Here is a 17,866-nt window from a genome sequence, read left to right on the forward strand (position 1 = left end):
GATTCCAGTGGGAGAGGGGTTGCCTGGCTCCATTCCCCCACCTTGATCTCCATAAGACCGAACACACTGTGGAGAGCACATTTTGCCTATGCAAGCCTGAGTCTGGCTTAGGGCTGCCCCTTTTGTATTTCTTTTTCTGAGTAGGTGACCAAACAATAACTTGAAGGTGGATATGTCCAGGAAGTGACCTTGTGAGTTCAAAGAGTTGGGAGGTCTGCTAATGTTGGTCTTGGAGGATGGCAGAGGAAGCAGATGTATCAGAGAAGATGGCCATTAAACAAGAGGATTGACCCAAGCAAATCAATCAGCAGAGAATTAAAGGGAGTGTAATGGATAATGTGTTGTCCAGGTGAAATGTAAAATACCTAATTAGTAAGCCTGAAAAACTGCTTTATATTCTGATGAGATTTAAATATTAGCCTCCCACCACATTGTAATAGTAGTTGTAAATTACTTAATCTTGTTAATGTCAGCTGTCCTTTATTGTTTCACATTTCTTTTGTGTGTATGTGTAGAAATAAATTACCTTATACCCATTCATATTGTGACTTCAATACCTCATTATTCTCTATTTTGGGGAAACTCCTGGACTTTTGAGTCTCTATTTAGTTTACTATAATTAAAATTGTCCCCAGGGTAGCCAGGGTGAGGGACTTAATGAGCCAATGTGTGAAAAAAGGGAGCTCTCTTTCACCAGAGAACAGACTTCCTAGGATTGAACCTGGTCCAAACTCCAAGTCTGGGTAGAGAATAGAAAAAGGGAAAATGCCTCAGCCCCTGGGGTTAGAGATGCATACGTATGTATGTATGTATGTATGTATGTATGTATGTATGTATGTATGTATGTATGTATGTATGTATGTATGTGTGTATGTGTGTATGTGTGTATGTGTGTATGTATGTGTATGTGTGTATGTATGTATGCATGCATGCATGCATGCATGTATGATGTATATTTATTATATATCTATTTTTTGTTCTAGATATGTGATTATTGTGAGGAATTCTTGCAATTCCCTCTAACCTTCCTCTACAGATAAACAACTTATCTATAACTTATAGTCATATATATGCATATACACATGCACAAACATATGTACACATATGTATATGTGTATACACATGTATACACATACATACACACATATATACATACTTTTATATTGTCTGTATTCATAATGGATCCTAGAATTTAGAACTGGAAAGGGTCCTATAACTCATCTGATCCAGCTCTCTATTTTATTGATGAGAAAACTGAGACTCAGACTATCACTTGGCCTTTATATTTTATTCCTGAAATTTTGGGGCTATTAAAAAAACCCTTTATTAATACGACAAAATCTCTTTCTATATTCTGTGATGGATGGTTTGGATCTTGTGTGGAAGTAACAGAAGGCCAAAGATGGACCTTTCTAACCCTATTAATCTTTAGCTCTATGATTTCCCATTTGCTTCTCAAACCAATAGGAAATATTTCTTTCATTTCACTCTGATCTCCTTGACCTCAATTTATGTTAATAACTTCATTTTTATATAGTTCTTGAAATTAGAATTGACAGATTGATGATTAGAATTACAAAACTTTTCTATAATTTGGGTCAATTGTCTAAGTATGAAGGTCATTATAGAAAATTTTTAAATGGTAACACAGCGCTTGTTTTGATGTGTTTTGTTAGTTTGTTTCCTACAGACAACTGTATATTGGAATCGTGGTTTGGAGTTTCTATCCACTACAGATGCTGTCTTTGCTTAATCCAAGGTAATAGGAGTAATAATATTAGCTGCTTTTAATTTTTCACATCATTTTATGCTTCTTCTAGGATTTTGAAATGCTTTACAGACAATAAAATGTTAACTACTTTAACCCATTTGCACAACTGGGAAGTAGGATCATCAGATTAAAAGTATATGGAGAAAAATTTGAAATTGGAAATCTTATAAAAACAAATGTTGAAAACTATCTCTACATGTAACTGGAAAATAATAAAATTCTTTTGTAAAAAAAAAAACAACTATATGGAGGGGGCAGCTAGGTGGTGCAGTGGATAAAGCACTGGCCCTGGATTCAGGAGGACCTGAGTTCAAATCCAGCCTCAGACACTTGACATTACTTGCTGTGTGACCCTGGGCAAGTCACTTAGCCCTCATTGCCCCACAAAAAAAGAAAAAAGAAAAACAGCAACAACAATAACTATATGGAAACAAATCATTTGGTCCAACCCTGATCTTACAAATGAGAAAACTGAGACCCAGATAGATTAAGGTCTACTTACTACCAAAGGTGATGTCGTTAGTAGGAGAGTTGGGATTTGAACCAAATACTCTTATTTCAAATTCAGCTGTAGGGTTAACTTTTTATTTATATATCAAGTGTTTTTTTTAATCTCTCCCTTCTCTAAAAAAGAAACCACACACACCCACACTCACACACACACACACACCCCTTGCAACACATAAACATAGTCAAGAAAAACAAATTGCCATATTGATCATATACAAATATGTGTCTTATTCCGCATATAAATACATTACCTCCCTGTTATGAGGTAGGCAGATTCTTCATGGTTGGCCATCTGAAAACATAGTTCATCACTGCCTTGATCAGAGTTCTTAAGTCTTTCAGAACTGTTTATTATTACAATATTGCTGTTATATTATAAATTGTTCTCTTGGTTTTGCTCTTCTTAGTTATGAAATGATACTCTTTCTTCATTTCATAGAGCCTAATAGTATCCCATATATTCATATATTCATAATCTGCTCAGTCATTCCCTTATTGGTGGGACCACCTTGGTTTCCAGCTATCACTATTAGTAAAGTTTCCATTACTTTGTTTTCTATTTTTATTGTTCTTTTAAATATAAATAAGTGTTGTATTTTGTCAAAGTATTTGTCTCTTGATTTAAACAGATAATTTCTGTTATTAGTTCTGTTTATAGTTTCCTAACATTATACCAACCATGAAATCCTGATATAAATCCGACCTTGTCATAGTGTTTTCATTTTTGTGATATGTTGCTGTAGACTATTTGATATTTTATTTTAAAATTGTCTTCACTTTTCATTAAGTTTATTGATCTATGTTTTCTTTTTCTATTTTGATTCTCTCTAGTTTGGGTACTTTGATAAAATAATGGAATTGTCAGATGCCAAGGGGTCCCACCTGATTGATTTAGTATTGTTTGAGAAACCTACTATGTACCTACTTGGAATGATTAGATGTAGCCACACCTGGCTTGCCCTGAGTGATGTATACTGTTGATGTCCCCAGGGGGACGACTCTCGGGCATGCAACTTGAAGGACTTCCCTTTTGGGGGAGGGAGAGAAAACATAGAAAAAGGGAACACTCACTGAGAGGAGCTCTCTTTCCTCTTGTTGAGCTTCTGAGAGCAGACTGTAGAGGGGCTGTACAGCTGATTCCCATAGAAACTACAGACCCCAGGTGGTGTTTAATAGAACGAGGCCAGCTCTCTCGAATTAGCTGAGCTAGAAGCAAGTTTGGGGATTGACTCAGTCTTTGCTATAGCCAGGGAGCTTATCCATTTTTTCTCTTCCCCTATTCCCTTGTCCCTGGTTTATTAACTTAACCTTGTTATATATTTTATTCCATTAATAAAACCTGATTTGTTTGTGGGAAAGAGGCTATTAATCTCCTTATTAGCCTGGAGAAATAACTAAAAAAGGCAGTTTGGAAGGGAGGAAACTTTGGGCCTAGAGGTCCCTCATTATTTTCTGAACCCCAAATTTATGGCGAGCCACCCAATTAACTCTCCCCATATTAAATTTGGTCCTACAGTACTAAGGAATTATTTGTATCATAGAAGGTACTTGTAGGAACCCTTCTTTTGTTACTTCTACAAATACTTATAAAATATTGTAATTATTTATTCTTTGAATGTTTGATAGAATTCACTGAATCTATTGGTCCTGGTTTTCTTTGAGTTCATTTACTGCTTCTTCAATTTCTTTTTTTCTTGTGACTGGTATTTTAATTCTCAATTTCTTGTTTTGTTTTTATATATTTTTTGTAAATATTCATACATTATTTATCTGTCAGTTTTATTGATGTATAGTTGAGCAAAAGTTTCTAATATAATCTTTTATTTTTTTCATTGCTACAATTTTTTGTCATTTCCGACATTGGTAATTTGGTTTTCCTCTTTCTTTTCTTTTTTCTTTTCTTTCTTTTTTGTGTGTGAGGCAATTGGGGTTAAGTGACTTGCCCAGGAACACACAGCTAGTAATTGTTAAGTATCTGAGGTCACATTTGAACTCAGGTCCTCCTGAATCCAGGGCCGGTGCTCTATCCACTGTGCCATCTAGCTGCCCTTTCCTCTTTCTTTTAATTAAATTTTCATTGTTGTTCAGTTGTTTTGATCATGTCTGACTCTTTGTGACTGCACTTGGGGTTTTCTTGACAAAGATACTGGAGTGGTTAGCCATTTTCTTCTCTAGCTCATTTTTACAGATGAGGAATCTCAGGCAAACAGGGTTAAGTAAGTGTTTGAGACTAGATTTGAACTCAGATCTTCTTCACTCAAGTACTCTATCTACTGTATTACCTAGCTGCCTAGCTACTACTTTTCTTTTAATTAGAGCTCAGTTTTACTTATTAGTTCAATGGCATTTAAAATTTTTTATGCTTTTTTCTGTTTTTTAGGATTTTATTTTTTTGGTTGTTCCTAATGTCTATTTCATTGATACCTTTTCTCTTCATTATTAATGAAAGTGTTTAGAAATGTAAATCTTCCCCCAGTATTACTTTGGTTGCTCCCCAAAATTCTGGTATGTTGTTTCATTGTTATTATTTTTAATGGAATTCTCTATCATTTTTATGATTTGTTCTTCAAACTACCAGTTCTTTAGAATATCTATTTTTCAGTTGATTTGTAATAGTTTTTTACTGAATAGAATTATTTCATTGTAATCAGTAAAGGATAAGTTTGATACTATTCTTCTGCATTTGTTTCTGAGGTTTTAATGCCCTAATATATGCTTCATTTTAAAGGTGTCATGTATAGTTTAGAAGTATGCAAACTCTTTCAGTTCTCATGGAAAAATCACCTAGCAGTTATCATATCTAACTTTTCCAAAATTACATTCAAGTCCTTAACTTTTTTCTTGTGTATGTTCACTTAGATTTATCATATATGTGGTCCCCACTATCATAGTTTACTATTTTTCCCAATAACTCAGCTTTTTCTTTAAGTGTTTAGATGCTATGCCATTTATGTTTATGTGCCTTTATGTTAGAATTAAAATTGTTTGGTTCTTTTCAGCAAAAGTAGTTTCCTTAATTTTTTCCCTTAAATTTTGTAGGTGTCTTGTCTGAAATCATTATTTCTACTTGTCTTTTTTTTGTTTTTGAGTTCTAAAAATTCTTATTAGTTGTTTTTCAGTTGTGGTCTGCTCTTCATGACCTCATTTGGGGTTTCTTGTAAAGATACCAGAGTGGTTTGCCATTCCTTCTCCAACTCATTTTACAGATGATGAAACTGAGAAAAACAGGCTTAACTTACGAAGGGTCATACTGCTAGTATTGAGGCCAGATTTGAATTCAGGAAGAGAAGTCTTCCTGACTTCAGGCCAGACACTCTATCACTGCAAGACTTGCTGCCCTTTTTGAGGTTAGCTGAGGCATAAAGGATTTTGTCCCAACCCCTCATTGTAACTGTTTGTTGATTTTCTTGTAAACCACATAGTACTGGATTCTATTTTCCTTTTTTTTTTTTTTTTTTTTGGTTAAGTAAGGAAATATTTCATTTTTACTTAAAAAGACAGCCCTGGTTTTTGGCTAAATGAAAAGGAATGAGCAGGGTCTTAATCAGTTATTAGGTCTGGCCACAATGGCAAGCAATTGCTCAGCTTCAGACTGCATGCATACCATTGTCAAGAAAAGAGGAAAGAAGGAAAAATAGTGGAACACTCGTCTACACTTCAATAAAATACATACACACAGAACTCCCCCCACTCAAAATAATTAAAGGACTTAATGCTGGGCAATCTCTTGTGGAAAAAGTAGGAGACATTTAAATTATTTGATAGCTAGATTGTGTGTGTTTTTTTTTAAAGTAAGTTATCCTGGGTCCAACTCCTCTCTTCTGGCTCATGTTGAATGACTAGAGACCAATCAAGGTTCACCAACACAGACCTTGGTTCCAAAGGAATGATGCTGGCACCTGAAAGACTCTGCTTTCTAATCTGCAGAGATGGGAAGAGGGTGTAAGTCTTAGAAGGCAAGAAAACCTGGCTTTGGTTGGTCCCCAATCTTTGGGCAACATCCTACGTGTAGCTGTGTCGCATGTGGAGGTTGACAACGTATTCAGCATTAGTCCTGGCAAAAGGTTCAAAGGGATGGAAGGTAAAGGCGACCAGGCGTCAGACTGTGTGGTTGATGGGGTGGCCCAGCAGGCCTGCCTGGATCTCATACTTGAGCAGACCAGAATACCAGGCATAGAACCTGATTGGGTAATCTCCACAAGTCTTGGGCTGCTCCATGACTGACATCCCCTTACCATCATAGCTGAAGAGAGACAGATCAAGGTAGGGGAGGGCCTGCCACTGTTACAATTGGGCGCCGATGGGGAGCAGACCAAGCAGCGGCCATACTGTCTCCGTGTACCCTCCATATTTTGCATTTACAATAGCGTCTTTTTTTCAATTAATTTTCATTTATGTATGTATGTATTCATTTATTTATTGTGGGGCAATGAGGGTTAAGTGACTTGCCTAGGGTCACACAGCTAGTAAGTGCCAAGTGTCTGAGGCAGGATTTGAACTCAGGTACTCCTGAATCCAGGGCCAGTGCTTTATCTACTGAGCCACCTAGCTGCCCCCACAATAGTGTCTTTAAACCAGCACTGGATCTGCCTTGCAAAGTTGTTGCTGGAAGCTGAACAAGGAAACTGAACAGCCTCACTGTGCAGTGTAGCATTGTGGAAGGGGTCACAGAATTTCTCAAAGAGCTCCAGCAATTCATCTGAGGTGTTCTCAAACACTGTCATCACCATATCGTACACAACAAAGAAGGAAGGCTGTGATGGGTTTGTGACCTGTAGTGTCACTACATCCTCACTAGTATACTTGATAAACAGGTGATTTTCATCCAGAAGCTGCATCTTCCACATGCGCAACTGTCATCACTGGTCAAAGTATTGGAAGAAGTGCCTCTTAGCCATGACACTACCATGCTGCTCTGCCTGGCGCCACAAATATACCAACAGTTGGTGCTTTAAGGAATTAATGAAGGGCTCCTTGTAGGGGTTGGCCATGCCTGTTTGGCTGTCTCTCTGTACCTCAGGGTAGACAACTGAGAGGGTGAGCAGGTCATCCTTATAGCAGAATTGACCAATGGTATACACATCAGTAAAGGTATCCTCAGGAGTGACCTGGAACACATGAACGGTCTGCTGCTGTACTGAAAGAATGGCTAGTATGTTCTTGTATAAGTATAGCCCTTGATTGTGGACAGATCAATTTATCACATTTGAATGTGTGGGTGTCACACAACCTGCCAGTGTGAAGATCAATGATATAAAGGGAATAGTGCCAAAAGGGAGCAGGGATTTGGTGTCACTGACTCACTGTTGTGATAGACTCATAAAAAAGGAGGGTGAGGCTCTTCAGGGAGGTAGACGGCTGAACCCACAATGATACCACAGCCAGTCATTTGTGAAGAGGATACACTCACAATTTAGGTGTTCCCCATTAGCGTCTACATTGATGATATGCAAACAATACAAAGAAGTGTTCAAAGAGTTGGCCTTGGATGTTGATTGACCTCTGGTCATTGCTATTGGCCAAAATTTCACCCTCATAACCCTGCCAGTAGGTCCTGTGCTGCTTGCAGCCTGGTACTATAAATCTCCAGTGATGTTGGTCGAAGAAAAGGCAATAAATTAGCGCCTATCAGGTGAAAATTTTCCCAGGAAGCAAGGTAGCTTTTCCACATTAACCACAGTAAAGTTGGGGAAGACGTTCTGATGGAATACTAGAACTTGGTGCCAGTGGGTACCAGCCTTGCCTGAACTAATGTGCCCATGTTCCAAATGGTGGATAACATTTTAGTTTTGGATTCTTTGAGGTTTGATTGTTGGAACATAAATCCATCATCACAGCATCTTATTTCTGTCCATCCCATGCCCCCTGTTGTGCCGGGCTCATGGGGCCAGGAGAGGGCATCCCTAGGCTGTGTTGGCCACACTCCAATGGCCACCACAGCTGCCGCTGACCCTGCCATGTTGCCATTGATGCCAACAACTGGCAACAACAGCTGGGATAGCCCCATTCCACCCCCACCCTCCCCCCGCCCTCAGCCACTGGATTCTATTTTCTAGTGTTTTCCTTCATTTTATGAGTGAGTTCATTCCATTCACATTCAGTTATGATCATTCATTGTATACCTCATTTCCTTCTATTATCTTATACCTTTGTTGTCTCTTTGCTCTCTGCCCTGTCTTTAACCAGACTGATTCCTTACTTGAATTTTTTTCTCCCTGGTTGCTTTCAACATTATTTTTTCTTTGATCCGAAACTGATTTTGGCAATAACATTTCTGACGATTTTAATTTTGGAATTTCTTTCAGAAGATGATCAGTGGCTTCTTTTTATTTTCGCTTTGCCCTCTTGTTCTATGTCTGGATAGTTTTCTTTTATGATTTCTTAGGTTTCTTTTTTAACTATTAAGCATTTATTTTTTATCCCTTCAACCTTCCCTCCTGCACTGAAAAGAAATACAGTACTCATTCTGAACTTTAGTTCATCATATGCTGTCATGGGATCTTCATCATTCCTTAGGAATCATGATTTCTTGAAACATGTTGTCCATATTGGGGTTTTTTGGTGGGTGGGATAGGTTTCATGAATTTTGAGTAATTCAATGCTTCTTAAATTATCTCTCTAAAATTGTTTTTGTATGTAATTGAAGAAAAATAAAATTCTAAATAATTTTAAAAAAGAAATAAATTATCTCTATCTCTCTTTGAAATATTTTTCAGATCAGTTGTTTTATGTGAATTATCTCTTTCCTCCTCACCCTCCCCCCCAATTTTTAAAATCTTTTTGTTTTAGAATTTTTCTCATGGAGTCATTAAGTTGTTTGGTTTTGCTGGGCGGGACAATGAGGGTTAAGTAACTTGCCCAGGATCACACAGCTAGTAAGTGTCAAGTGTCTGAGGCCAGATTTGAACTCAGGATTTGAATCTAGGGCTGGTGCTTTATCCACTGCAACACCTAGCTGCCTGGGTCATTAACTTCTGTTTGGTTCATTCTGATTTTCAGGGAGTCTGTTACTTGGGTCAGGTTTTGTATCTCTTGAACTAAGATATTTATTTTTTTCTTACAGTTAACTTTTCCTACTGCTATAGAAAGTGTAATTAATTTAAGGACTAAAACTTCAATGAAAGCAGTGATTCTCAACTTTTATTTTTTTGGAAAACATCCCTAGCTAATTCTTGAAACATATTTCAGATTGTCATTACTTTTTCCATTTTCTTTGAGTCGGTTTTTTCTCTTTTAATTTTTTTCCCTTCCTACTTTGTGTTGAAGGGGATGTTTCACTATAGGGTAGAAAGAGAGGGTTCATTACAGGGAGGTCATCTCAGAAATTACTATGATGTATAGACAAAATGCCTCAATAAAAATATTTTAAGAACAAGCTTAATCCTCTTTTATTTATAGTTTTACATTTTTTGTTATACATTTTTTCTTGTACCCAGTGTGGCACATCATGATATTATTTCTGAGGTCTTTCCCAGCTGCCTAATTTCTTGATAGTCTAGTCATTAACTGATGCAAATAGTGAGCTGTTTTTCCTTGAGTATAATTCTCTTTGTTTTCTTCTTTTTTATGGGGGATAAGGGAAAATGTGTTTGTTGATAGGTGACCATCATTTTAGTTTCTTTATGGATTGTGTATTTCTATAGGCATTTAATAGTGATGACAGAAAATTCATGAAAGAAAAGCATGATGATATGACTGTGAATTTTCTACTGTAGAATTTGAGGCCTTTGCTGTGAAATCATAAATGTTTGCAGAACAACATAGTGAAGATCTTATGTACACAGCTAACCAGAATGTATTTTTCCTGGTTGGAAAACTACAAACCAAAAAAGCATATGACTAGAAATGAGGGGTATATATGTATAATTTTCCCCTTATCTAGAAGGAAGAGATAGATCCTGGTATGTGTGACAATTGGAGTGACGCCCCCTGCTGGAGAGATACTGTAGGCAAGCTCTGCCATGAGGAGAAGGCATCTGAGGGCAAGCCATGCGGCTTTTCCTTGGCATCAAGAAGTGACATTTGATGTTTCTGGTTTAGACAGGACGCTTGTGGGATGAAGAGGGGGCGAGGCTCTCATCAGGACCTTGTGGGCAGTGGAGCAAAAATGCTAGCTCCCTGAGATAGACAGATGTAGGCATCTAGGCCTCTTTCTCTTCAACAAATTCTTATGCTCCTTAATAAATGGTTAAAAGTCTAAACTCTTGCTAAAGCTTCTAATTTATCGGCGAACACTCATTAGAGTTTTAGACAGTATAGCTAGAATTTTAGCCACATTACAAAACCCAACCATTCAAATGGTGACACAAACTTTACATATGCATACTAGCTTCTTGCTGAGGGGCATGCACTGACACTCTAGAATAAAGAGGCATATCAGACCAATGTGAAGTTCAAAACTTTGTGAGTTGCTTAGAAAATGAAGATCCAGGGTGAATGTGGAGTATCTGCTCCTCAGTCCAATACTGTTGTCCACCTCCCAGCAGAGCATAATAGGTGATGTATTGTTTCAGTATTACTTGTTAATGTATACTCATGAGTCATTTGGTTTTTTTTAAGCATTTCTATTGTAGTAGAGAAAATAAATATATGGGTAATTTAAATAAAATATAGATTAAGTTAACAGAGATGATGTGATATCTATTTTGTATATTGAACACTTTTTCTAAAAGGGATCCTTTTAATCCCATTTAAGGGAAACATAAGATATATGAGGAAAAAAGTGTGACTGGCCCTCTTTAGGATCAGAATACCATGAGGACTGAACCTAGTTCATAAGTCCAGAACCCTATGAATTTCTCTACTCTGCTGGTAACAATTCATAGCATTCCACAGGCAATTAACACTTTGTAGCTGTTTTTCTGTCTCCCTTATATTGACATTATTCACCGTTTATTTATTACTTTTTCATGATTATGACATTATTAATTAATGAATAAAAATATCACTGGGGCAGCTAGGTGTCTTAGTGGATAGAGTGCTGGGCCTGGAATCAGGAAGACCTAAGTTCAAATCTGGTCTCAGACATTTATTAGGTATTTCACCCTGGGCAAGTCTTAACCCTTATTTGCCTCAGCGCCTCATCTGTAAAATGGAGGATACACTGGAGAAGGAAGTGGGCAGTCACTCTAGTATCTTAGTCATGAAAACCCCAAATGGCATCACATAGAATAGGACACAACTGAACAACAATCAACCCCCCCCCAAAAAAAAACCACAAACAAACAAAATCCCAAAACAACCCCACAACAATTAGATGATTTGGAACATTTTTGTGTGTGTGTGTTGGGGCTGGGATGGTATAACCAGAAGCAGAAATATTAGGTAAAATGTTATGCACTATTCAGTGACCTATCTTTAATAATTCCAAATTGTTTTCTGAATGGTTGACACAAATCACAATTCCACCAACAGCCATTTAAGCATTAACTATTTGCCTTTTATCATCTTTATTAATTTGATGGTTATGAAGTAAAATCTCAGAATTTTAAAAATTTACACTTCTCATTTGGAAACTTGGACAAATTTTCATATAGTGACTGAATCAATTCCTTTATTTTAGAGATGAACAGTATTACTATTGCCAATTTATAGATGAAGAAACTGAATCCTGGAGAAGTTAAAGGACTCACCCAAAGTAACATAGTTTGATCACAGAGTAAGAATCAGAGCTTAGGTTTTCTGAGTCCTAGCGCAATGCCTTTTTTTTTTTTTTTTAGTGAGGCAATTGGGGTTAAGTGACTTGCTGAGGGTCACATAGCTAGTAAGTGTTAAGTGTCTGAGGCTGGATTTGAACTCAGGTCCTCCTGACTCCAGGGCCGGTGCTCTATCCACTGAGCCATCTAGCTGCCCCGCGCAATGCTTTTTTGAAAGGTATTTTTTTCCCTCTAAATTAGGAATTTAAACACCAATGAACATGAATCTTTAAATATAGAAAGGGGGAAAATCATTATTACATATGAATTAAGAACTTCTACTAGGTATATATGAGCAAAGGAGAAATATGCACTTCCTCCCTTCTCCTTCCCCTAGCTCAGGTGACATAGTCATGCCTATTGAGGTTTTAATGTGTTAACATGGTGTAACACCTTGTATTCCCTTTCTGAGATGCAAAAAACTCTCTGAGTCAAGAAGAGAACAATGAGATTGTCCGAGCAAATTAACTATGCTAATAGCAGCTTTAAATAATTAAACTTTGGGCAAATTTCGATGTAGTAGTGAAGTGGAACTAATGGACTATTAGGAGAAACTATATCCAGCATGGAGCAGAGACACAAATACAGAGACAGTCACTTATAAGGTAGGAAGTATCATCAAGGAATATGACCCCTGGAATCAGAGAAGATAGTTGGTCCATGGAGAGGATAAGTCTCTAGGAATCCTGCTCAATAGTCCACCTAGAAGAGGTACTAGACCGTAGAGATACTGAATTAGGACTCTACAAAGATGCTATAATACCAAGAGTTGTGAGTTGCCTTTACCATACACATATCCTCTACATATCCACTGAGGAATGTTTTTATGAATGGTTCTTGCTATGTCATCTGCAAAAATGCCTTTGCTAGAGATAAATTGAATTTACTGGTTTATAATTAATGGGAACCATACCAGTGGGGGCTCCTAAGCCCTAGCTTCCATCCACAGGGTACTTTAGAATCTGAAGTACTAGCCATACCTCTGGCAATCCAACCCGAGAGTTTGGGTTTCAAGGTGGGGTGTAACCCAAAGGCATGATAAGTTAGTGTTTTGTAAAGTGTATATTAAATTTAAAACAATAGTAACAAAATGGCCTGCTTGTTAGAATGCCCTCCTGAACTTTTGGTTGCTCTCCTTTGGATTTTTTCTTAATGTTTCATTGATACTCTTTTTTTTTCTCTTTTTTGCATCTCTATGACTATTCACCAACTCATGCCCCAAATAAGAACTTTCCCTCTTAACCAATAACCAATAACCAATAAGAAGAATCACACAAAACAAATCAATATATTGGCTAGGACTGTAAATGTATGTTTTATTTTTTATCTTTAGTCCATCACCTTTCTGCCAACAGGAAGGAACCATGTTTTATTATAAGTCTTTGAAGCTATCATATTCATTATTTATTATGGCAAAATAACATTCCATTCCATTCCTATACTGTAATTTGTTCTGTCATTCCCCAACTGATAGGTTTCCCACTTTCCCATTTTCCCCTTTTATCATTTTTGCTAATCTGATAGTTGGAAAGTAAAATTTTGGGACTGTTTTAATTTGCATCTCTTATTAGAGACGTGGAACATTTTTTCATCCAATTGTGGATGGCTGGAATTTCTTCTTTTAAAAATGCATTGGGGGCAGCTGGGTGGTGCAGTGGATGAAGCATCGGCCTTGGATTCAGGCAGTACTTGAGTTCGGATCCGGCCTTCAGACACTGACACTTACCAGCTGTGTGACCCTGGCAAGTCACTTAACCCCCATTGCCCCGCAAAAAAAAAAAAATGCATTTCTGATATCCTTTCATTATATTATTTATATTATATTCTATATGGAACTGCTCTTATTTTTAATGTCTGCACCAATTACTATATTCTGGACATTAGACTTTTGTATAAGAAATATTTTTACTACAAACTTTTTTTTTTTTTTTAGTGAGGCAATTGGGGTTAAGTGACTTGCCAAGGGTCACACAGCTAGTAAGTGTTAAGTGTCTGAGGCCGGATTTGAACTCAGGTACTCCTGACTCCAGGGCTGGTGCTCTATCTACTGCGCCACCTAGCTGCCCCTACTACAAACTTTTAACAGCACTGATTTTTCATGTGTAAAAGCTTTTCAATTTTATATAATATAATTGTTCGATTTATCTTTTATTAACATCTCTTTTCCTTGTTCAGTTAAGAATTTTCCTTTATGGGGGCAGCAAGGTGACACAGTAGATAAAACACCGGCCCTGGATTCAGGAGGACCTGAGTTCAAATCCAGCCTCAGACAGACACTTGACACTTACTAGCTGTGTGACCCTGCCCTGCTAAAAAAAAAAAAAAAAAGATTTTCCTTTATCATAGTTGTTAAAGGTACCACCTTCCCTTCTCTAATATTCTTCATCAAAACCTTATATATTTAAGATTTTATTTATTTGTCAACTATTATAGTATATGGTGTAAAGGTTGATCTAAACCCAAGTTCTGCCATATTACTTCTAATTTTCTTAGCAAATTTATCAAATAGAGAGTCAAATATTGGAGTATATCCCAATAGTTGGTGTTCTTAGGTTTTTCAAACATTATGCTGCTAGCCTGGATTTTTTCTGCATCTAGTTTATTTTAATATATTCCACTAATCAACTTTTCTATTTTTAACCAGTATGAAATAGCTTTGACAATTACTGCTTTATACTATAGTTTGAAATTTGATAGTACTAATGTAGCACTATTTCCACTACCCCTTCATAATACTTTTTTTTTTTGTTTGCACTTTTTTTTTGGAATTTCTCCTGAGAGTTTCCCTATTCTCTTGCTCCTTGTTAGTTTGTCCCTGGTAATTTGACTGACAGCAAGAGGCCTCAGGATCCTTATTCCTGAAAACATTACAACTGTTTTAACTGCTATGACCACACCCCTAAATTGTATATGCAAAACTCTGTTCATATAACTGCTAATTTTCTAGGTGTAACCCAAGGCCCCTGTGGCTCTGGGACCACTCATTACTTCCTAGATTTGGAGTGCTATTCAAATTCACAGCTCACAAATCCCCACTGAAAAGTTACTCTTATTAGTAACATATATTCTAGACATATAATCCAATAAAATATTTACTCAAACCATTGAGCAAGGTAAATAACAAAGGAAATTAATCAGTTTTAACTAACTGTGTGGACACCCATACTCAGGGGGCTGCCACCTCTCCAAAACCTTCCTATCTAGTTATCACAGATCATGCAATCACTGAGCCCTTTAAGAGAAGGGCTCAGTTTAAAGTCATGACCTGGTGTTTGAACACTAAAAAACAATATCCATGAAGTTTTTGCTCAATTAAATCCTTCTCTGTCTCAGAGCAATGAGCAGGCATAACTAAGAAGGACCTAGATATCAGTTCTCTTTCCACTTAGTCACCCTAACTCAACTCATGTCTACAACCCAGAGATACACCTAGAGTAGGAGAGAGGTGAGACTTTATACATGGCCCTAAAATTTAGAGGGCACTGACAACATTTGTACTACTTTAGTAAGTACTATCTAGTTAACAAAAATAAATAGTTAAAATAGGAAGCAACCTGAACTAAAACAAAATACCTCTCCCTGGCAGGTGAACTCCATGTGAGGTCCTCTGATTAGCTTCACATTGTTTTCCTTCTCCTAGGAGTGATTTTACCACAGTGTTCCAGGGTTTCTGTCTTCCCACCAAAGGGCTAGGTGGCAGGATTACTGGACTTGGAGTCAGGAAGACCTGAGTTCAAATCTTGCCTCAGACACTGCAGTGAGATTCTGTATAAAATGGGATAATAACAGCACCTATACCTACCAGGGTTATTGTGATGATCAATGAAATAATATATGTACCGTGCTTTGCAAATCAATCAACCAACAATCATTTATTAAGCACCAACTATGTACTAGACACTGTGGTAAGTGCTGGGGATACAAAAGTAGGCAAAAGAATTGTTGCCCTCAAGTAGTTTGCAGTCTAAGGGGGAGGAGACAATAACCATATATATATGGAGTGTTTTGTTCATGGAACAGCCAAGAAGCCACTCTCACTGGATCAAGGAGTACAAGGAGTTTGTACTGGGGAGTAAGGTGTAAGAAGACTGGAAAGGTAGGAGGGGGCTAGGTCATGGAGGGCTTTGAATGCCAAGCAGAGCATTCTGTATTTGATCCTGCAGGCAATAAGGGAGCCTCTGGAATTTGTTTAGTGGGGTGTGTGGGATCAGACATGATCAGACCTAGACTTTAGGAAAATCACTTTAGGGTTAAAAGAAGGATGGACTGGAGTGGGGAGAGACTTAAGACAGGCAGACTCACTACTGGCTATTGAAAACAGTCAAATCTTAAAGGGCTATAAATGTAAATTATTATTATAGGGCCTTGTGTCTTGAGGTCCAAGATCTCTTCCTGCACCCCCACACCCTTGCTACTCCAATGAATTTGTATTAAAAAGTTGCCCAGCTACATTTTGTTGCTAGTTCCTGGTGTTAGAATTGCTAATTATAACCAAGAGCCTCACCCACCAAGGAGAGAAAATCAAATTAACTTCTTAACTGAGAGCCTGGGCTGGCATTATTATTGCTTATTGGGAAAGACAATTCTAACAGGCCTAATGCTTGCGGATTCTCTCCTCCTCTCTGTAAAAGTCAAATGCTCTCATCCCTGGTTAACCCATTCCCATCCATCTCAGGGACTCTGACTCCCCCCACCCCCCATCTTTATTTAAGTCCTTCTCTTTCTTCAAGGTCCAATTCTAAAGAGATTTCCTTCAAGAAACTTCCACTATGTGAAAGTTATCTCCCCTGTCATGGATTTCTCTAGTACTTTGTGTACTTACCCATCTCCCCCAAACTATCATCCCCCTTCTCCTCTACCAAGAGTCCATTAGATTGTAAGCTCTTTATAAGCAGAGCTCTGTCACATCTTTGTATTTCAAGAACAGTACCTGGTTTTTCTGAGTAGAAAAGTGACACAAATAGCTCTATGCATCAGGATCTACAATTATTAAATCGCTAATATTCGATGAAAGCACAATCAGCCAACATGATGTTACAATACTACTTCATATTTGAATAGAGAGGACATTCCCTAACTGCTTTTCTTAGGCTAAGTTTTCCAGCTACGCCTTTTAAAAGTAACTTGCGGGGCAGATAGGTGGCACAGTGGATAAAGCAATGGCCCTGGATTCAGGAGTACCTGAGTTCAAAATCCAGCCTCAGACACTTGACACTAGCTGTGTGACCCTGGGCAAGTCACTTAATACCCACTGCCCCGCCAAAAAAAAAAAAGTAACTTGCAAATTTCCTCTAAATAAGATAATTAACATTTACATTGTACTCATTTCACATTCTGCAAGGTTATGCTTAAGATTCTGCAATCTCTAGGCTTCAACTATATATGAGCTGAGAACTGCCAGAAGAGCAAGGTGGTTTTCAAAGAGGCAGAGGAACTAGAGACCAAATTGCCAACATTTGCTGGATTATGGGAGAAAGCAAAGAGTTCTAGAAAAAAAAGATCTACTTCTGCTTTGCTGATGTTAAGGGTTAAAATTCTAGCTAGTCTGTCTAAAATATTTAATGAGTGGTCGCCAATAAATTATAAGCTTTAGCAAGAGTTAGACTTTTAAGCATTTATTAAGGAGAATAAGAATTTGGTAAAGAGAGAGAGAAAGGTCTAGATTCCTATCTATTAAAGGGAGAGCGCCATTTCCTAGCTCCCTTCTCCGCCAGAGTCCAGAGGAAAGAGCCCGAGACTCCGCGCCAGTCTCTTCCTTCCTCCTCCCACTAGTCCGCGTCACTTCCTGATACCAAAGCACAAGACTCCTGGTCTTGCCCTCAAAGACCTTCGCTTCATGGGCAGAACTCTTCTACAGTTAGTATCCAGCAGGTGGCGGTATTCCAATCGT

The 17,866-nt window shown here is 37.7% G+C and overlaps 1 pseudogene; it reads right to left on the reverse strand.

Moving 5' to 3' along the window:
* Nucleotides 1-6,283: 6,283 nt before the first annotated feature.
* Nucleotides 6,284-8,288, reverse strand: LOC122738643 (annotated as a pseudogene).
* Nucleotides 8,289-17,866: the final 9,578 nt, after the last annotated feature.

Source organism: Dromiciops gliroides, chromosome 2, assembly GCF_019393635.1.
Source record: "Dromiciops gliroides isolate mDroGli1 chromosome 2, mDroGli1.pri, whole genome shotgun sequence".
NCBI lineage: Eukaryota > Metazoa > Chordata > Mammalia > Microbiotheria > Microbiotheriidae > Dromiciops > Dromiciops gliroides.